The following is a 6,743-nucleotide window of genomic DNA, read 5'->3' as shown; positions in this document are numbered from 1 at the left end:
CTCCTCTCCCCACAGACCCAGGAGATCCACCCCCAACCCCCTGTAGTCCAGGCAGGAGTGTGTTTGCTGTGGAGCCGGCCTGCTCAGCTGGGCAGTAGCAGTGGGAGCTCTCCATGCTGAGCAGTTACAAAACTTCCTAGGGCTTTGAAAAGGGAGGTGCACAAACCTCTATAGCTGGATGCAGGGCAGTGGAGTTCAAGACTGAGCAGAGCAGTCACTGTGGGCATTGTGGGATACCTCTTGGAGGCCAGTTACAGCGACATAATGAATGCAGTGTCCACACTGATGCTTTGTCAAGCTGACTTTGCTGCAAAAAGCTCTACAGCTCTCATCGAGGTGGTCTTATTTTGTCAGCAAAGCCGGAGAGTTTTGTCCATGAGAGGCACACTGCAGTGTGTACACCGTGACCTCCATTGTTTTGTTGACAAAAGATGCCTTTGGCCAACAAAACTGTGTAGTGTATACAAGGCCGGGACTTATAAGAATGTTTTAGTGTTTAGACTCTACAAAATGTTCATATCCCATGTTATAAGGTGATAGTTAAGTGGGTTTTTTTTCTGAAACTGTAAATGCCCACAGGCCAGAGACAAGCATGACCAAGTGTGAAGTATGAGTTTCCACAGGAGGTGTTATTTCCTTCCCAGCAAAAGAAAGCCCATAGATACGAGATAAACCATTATAGAACAGCAGAGGACAAAACACTTTGTTGCTCTCATCCCCCCACCCATAAAGAAGAGACGTGCATGTGAACACATCCAACCTCCTGAAATCTGGGGGAAGGGAATAAAAACCCCTGACAAGAAGAAATGGCGTCTTTTGGGCTATTTGAACTCAGAAGGGCCAGAGACTCTGAACTGAAGTCAGAGATCTCCAAGGGCTTTGGATAGACAGTTTGGATGACTTCACTGGATCTCTGGAGCCATGGTGGACACCAACCCCTGATTCTTCCCATCTCTGTGTCTGTCCCTCTCCTGTCGGCCTGTCCTCCGACACCCCTGTGACCTGCCCTGTTCTCACTTGACCATCAAGAGAGCTGGGTACGTGTGTGGGGGGTTAGGGGGGTGAATTTGTCTGGGGAGATGTTAGCAGACAAGAGCCACCTCACATGACGCTGTGATGTTCCTGGTGACAGTCACGGCCTGGCTGCTGGGGGACGGGATCCACCTCCCGCCCACATTCTCCTCGTACCCACAGGTGAATTTCCCCAGTGTTGTTGGAAGCAGCCCATGGGATACTGAGCACAGAGACATTCACAGAGCCACTGCCGAGCTCTGTGGTGCTGATCGCAGACCCAGTGACGAGCATCTTCTCTCACTCCCACCCCCGGTGGAAACAGGCTCTCATTTGTCACCGGCACTGGGACAGGTGGGCTCCTTTTGGATGGGATCTCTTGCCCACACTGTATTCTCCAGTACAGACAGGGGTACGCTTCACTGTCTGCTGCGTAAGTCGTGTTGATCAGCCAGGCACCCTGGCTAGAGACCCTGTTGACGATCTGCTCCTGTCTGTGATTGAAGATTGTATCCCGTTGCTTTTTCGCTCATTGGATCCAAGCACCTGAGGGTAACTGTCTCCCCTCACACATAGATGGGGTGAAGAGGGTCCAGAGAGAGCATGGGGGAGGGGGAGGTTCTGGTATAGAGATAGAGGGAAAGACCCCCCACAAAATGAGGAGGAGAGTTAGAAGACCAAAGTCCCCAACACACACACACAAACCACCTGATCTCCCTGCCCAGTGCCACCTCCCCCAGGCTGATGGAGACGGGCTGGTTCTTCCCAGCTGGGATCTCCCGACTGGATGGGTGTATCCAGTACAGACAGTTGCATGACCCAGAGCACATCCAGATCTCTGGAAGGACCTGGGAGGTGAGGAGCAGATGTTACCAGGTCATATTCATTTCAGGAATTAGAGCGGGATGGAGAGTTCTCTGGGGGAAACACCCAGCTCCCCTGTAACTCACTGAGCCCCAACCCTGCACTGTGCCCATATGTTACCCAGCAGGAGGCAGGGCCTCTCTGTGTAGGAGCCACTGGCTGGACTGCCCAGTGCACAGCAGAGGTGAGGGACAGGTGGTCTCTGTCTCAGCTGTGAGCATCAGCAGGTAACTCCACAGGGGTCTCTTCAGAGACCTTTTGTAAAAGAATTTGTATCCGATGGTGCCTTCACCCATGTGTGTCAATCACCTCAGAGTAGCACCTTCCCCTCCCAAGCACATGGGCTGTAGGGGATCGTGGTGATTGGGGTCCAGTGAAGGGACAGGGAAAAATGACATAAACTGATCCATCTCCTAGTAATAGTCATGAATGAAGTGCAGAGCTGAGGGTTTCAAATTGGTTCCCATTAGCAGGGATCAGGGCTGCAAGCTTCCCCGCCCCCCCAGCAGTGTCATCATAGTGCCAAACTTTAGGGCCAGACCCTGGCCACAGATGGGGGAGATTGGGGTTCATTTAAAATGTTGCTGGGCTCTGCCAACACCCAAAGTAGCACTGACACACAACCCCGCCCCCCCAAAAAAAAACACCAGAGGGGCCAGAGAGCCAGATGGGTGACCCTATCCAGAGTTGAGTGACTGAGCTGTGTCTCACCATGTACATGGGAGAGAGATACTGTGTTACTGAGCCAGCAAACAGCAGGAGAAAGGGGGTCTCACCCCTCACATCTATGGAGATGGGTTGGCTTCTCTCTCATCCCCCAGCACAGGTCACTGCACAGTGTCCACACGTTACCCAGCAGGAGACAGGGCCTTTTTGTTGGATTCTGCTGGCTTGACTGGGTTGCCCAGTGCACACCAGGGGTAAGGGACAGGGGGGTTCTGACTCAGCTGTGAGCATCAGCTGGTCACTCCAATGGGGTCAGGGACTTCTTTGGAGGCCTAATCCCTGCTTTGAGAGAAGAATTTGTATCCTACAGGGCTTTCAGCCCCGGGGACCGAACAGATCAGGGTGCACCTTTGTCTCCCATAGACATGGGCAGTAGGGGATCCTGAGGGTATTGGTGCTGGCCGGGGGTCAGGGGGACATCAGAAACTGATCTCTCTCCTGATGATAATCATGAAAGAAGCAGCAGGGCTGGGTCCTTAGAATCAGTTGCTCTGTCAGCCTGCACAACAATGCTGCAAGCTCACCCGCAGCAGTACCCAGGACTGCGAGCTTCCCCCATAGCAGTGCCTTCTTAGTGACAAACTTCACTTATCAGCTGGGATCCTCTCCCCCCATGGCATGTCTGACACCAGGGCCTGACACTGACCAGAAACGGAGGAGATTTGGGGTTTATTCCATTAAACCTTTCCAAGTTTTAAAATGTCCCTGCGGGCTGGGAGCACCCAAACCTGAACGTACCACCGATGCCCCCAGACCCACCCAACCCAGCAGAGGAGCCAGAGATTGGGGTTGAAACTGACCTGGTGAGTGGCCCTGTCTGGAGCTGAGTGACCACACTGTGTCTCATCCTACCATGGGGCCACCAACCAGCAGGAGAAAGGGGACTCACCTGTCACATCTATGGAGACAGGTCGGCTTCTCTCCAATGGGATCTCTCGCCCAGACTCTGTCTTCCAGTAATCCCATCTGTACACTCCAGCATGTAATCCAGATACCCCCAACAGCCAGGGCCGGCTTTAGCCAGTGCGGAGCCCGATTCGTGAGGCATGTACTCTCCGGATTTTCCGCGCTCCGGCGGTGGTAGAGGGACTGCCGGGTTGCGAGGCTCCTGCTGCGGAAGCAGGGCAGCCGCACTTGCCACTCTCGGCTGGGGGACCAGGGCCATGGGGTTGCGGGGCTCCGGCCGGGGTAGTGGGGCCGCGGGACTTACCTCGCTCTGGCCAGGGGAGCAGGACTGCGGGGCTCTGGCAGGGAGAGCGGGGATGCGGGGATGCGGGGCTCTGGCCGGGGTAGCGGGGTGCGGGAGTTGCCGCGTTTGGCCAGGGGAGCAGGACCGCGGGGTTGCAGGGTTCCGGCCGGGAAAGCGGGACTGCGAGGCTCCGGCCGAGGTAGCGGGGCCACAAGGAGTTGCCACGCTCGGCCAGGGGAGTGGGACCGCGGGGTTGCGGGGCTCCGGCCAGTGTAGCGGGACTGCAGGGCTTGCCGCCCTCCGGCCTGGGGAGCGGGGCTGTGGGGTTTTGGGGCTCCGGCTGGGAGAGTGGGGCTGCAGGGTTGCGGGGCTCCGGCAGCGGTAGCGGGGCCACAGGACTTGCTGCACTAGGCCAGGGGATCAGGACCGCGGGGTTATAGGAGTTTGGCCGGGGTGGCAGGGTCGCAGGGCTCCAGCCAGGGGAGCGTAACTGCGGGGTTGCAGGGCTCCGGCCGGGAGAGCGGGGCTGTGGGGCTGCAGGGCTCTGGCCGGGGTACCGGAGCCATGGGGCTCCGGCGGGAGAGCGGGGCTGCGGGGTTGCGGGGCTCTGTCCGGGGGAGCAGGGCCAACAGGCAAAAGCTGACATTAACATTGTTTCAGCCTGTGTGTTACTTGACATCATGTGTTCAGTGTCACCATAGAAGGGAAGGGCTCTGCATAGATGGAAATTTGCCTGGGCATCAGTAGAAAATGTTCAGTAAAATTTGCTTTGAAAATTAAACCTGGCGCTTTGTCATCTTGTGTTATCATTTTTATTTCTTAGCTTTCAGCAATTTAAGTGAACTCTAAAACTTTCATACTGACTGTTTCCTATCTGACATTGTATCTCTCTAATCTCCTTCAGAACCATCATTGACTTTTTCCCATTTTAATACTATCCCATAGTATCAGAGACAGTGAGAAAAATAGCAAATAAAGGTACATGACTCTCTTTCTATCTCTAAGGGGAATGATAGATATTCATGCATCTGTCTCACATAGAGATATGTGATATATTCCCTGCAGCCAGGGCCGGCTTTAGTAAGTGTGGAGCCCAATTCGAACAGTTTCGACGGCCCCCGGCAGGGATGACTAAAAAAAAAACACATGTAAAAATACATGTGGGGCTTGTACTCACTGGACAGTGCTCCGAGTCTTCGGTGGCACTTCAGCGACGGGTCCTTCACTCACTCCAGGTCCCTGGCGGCACTGAAGGACCCGCCGCCGAAGACCCAGAGCAAGCAAAAGACCCGCCACCGAAGTGCCACCGAAGACCCAGAGTGAGCGAAGGACCCACCACCGAAGTGCCACCGAAGACCCAGAGCACCGCCAGGTAAGTAAAAATGAAAAAGGCGCCTCTAGCCAGGGAAGAGATTCTCACTGGGCCTGGGGCCCTCTTAGGTGCGGGCCCGATTCGGGAGAATTGTTGGAATAGGCCTAAAGCCGGCCCTGCCAACAGCCAAGTTGAGTCGGTGTAACTGTATGGAAGTGAGGGGAGATCCTTGGAGTGGATTTTCTGCCCATTCCTGAAAACCGGATCCCGGACATGGTGGACACACTGGCAGCTGAGCACGTCAGGGTCACAGTTTATTAAACAGTGCTATTAAAAAGAAGGCAAAAGCTTGTATGTCATGTCAGGGTGTAAGAAATGCACCCCAGTGGGCACCCCTACACTCATGGGACTGGCCTAAAAACCCATGGCAACGTATTCACGTTGACTTCGCTGGCCCCCTTGAAGGAAGCATGTTCTTGGTGGCAGTAGATGCCCATTCTAAATGGCCAGAAGTCTCTATAATGCCGTCCACTACTGCAGAAAGTACTATCCAAAAACTACGAGGACTCTTTAGTCGTTTCGGTCTGCCAGAACAACTTGTGAGTGACAACGGCCCGCAGTTCGTCTCTCAGGAGTTTCAAAATTTTATGAAGGCAAATGGGATACACCACATCACGTCAGCACCATATCATCCATCCACCAACGGATTAGCTAAAAAAATTGTGCAGACAATAAAACACGCTTTAAAATCAGCAAGGGAACAACACTCCATTCAAAAGTGTCTGGATACCTTCTTACTTTCCTACAGAAACACACCTCATGCTATGACCCAGGCATCCCCAGCCTTTCTAATGATGGGACAACAGCTGGGCACTTGATTTAATCTGCTGAAACCTTCTGAACCCCAACAAATTGTGCAACATCAGCAGCAATATCAAGTCATCAGATGGGCACCCAGAGCAAAAGACCGAACCTTTAGCCCGGGACAGCCAGTTTTGGGTCAAAATTATATTTCCAAAGCTAAATGGGTCCCTGCCACAATCATCACTCAAACAGGACCTGTTTCCTACACAGTCTGGACTGCAGAATATCTTACCTGGCGGCGACATGTAAATCAGCTGTTGCCAGTTCATGCCAGTCCTCAGGACACATCTGCAGTTAAGTGGTCTGACTTCACCTCTTCTGGTAAAACACCGAATCACAAATCACCTGTTCCTGACTGTTCTCCTCCATTACTGATGGCAGCTGAGATCCCCCTTTGCCCAGCATGAGCTGATACCACCTCCTCCCCTGTTCGTGCTGCAAACCCTGAGCCCATGGTACTTTCGGGTGCAACAACACCAAAAGTTCACCGTAATCCACCTAAAAACAAAAGGCCTCCTCATCGGCTAAATCTTTAGCTAGGGCAAACCCACGGTTATGGGGAAAAATAATCCCCAGGGTTTAACCAAAAATAAAGGCAGTCTACCCTCCTTCTCTAGTCTAGTGTGTGTTTTATTTAGGGGATGTTCTTATTAGGGGGGGAGGAATATGTTGTGTATTTGGTTGTCATGGTTTTTGTTCCTATGGCAACTAAGTTAAATTATTAGGGGATAGCTCAGCCAGCTTCGGCCGGTTGGGTGAGCTCTGTGTCTGTAAATA

This window comes from Mauremys reevesii, linkage group 13 (assembly GCF_016161935.1).
Source record: "Mauremys reevesii isolate NIE-2019 linkage group 13, ASM1616193v1, whole genome shotgun sequence".
Classification (NCBI taxonomy): Eukaryota; Metazoa; Chordata; order Testudines; family Geoemydidae; genus Mauremys; species Mauremys reevesii.
The sequence above is the reverse complement of the archived record's forward strand: the minus strand, read 5'-3'. Positions refer to the sequence as shown.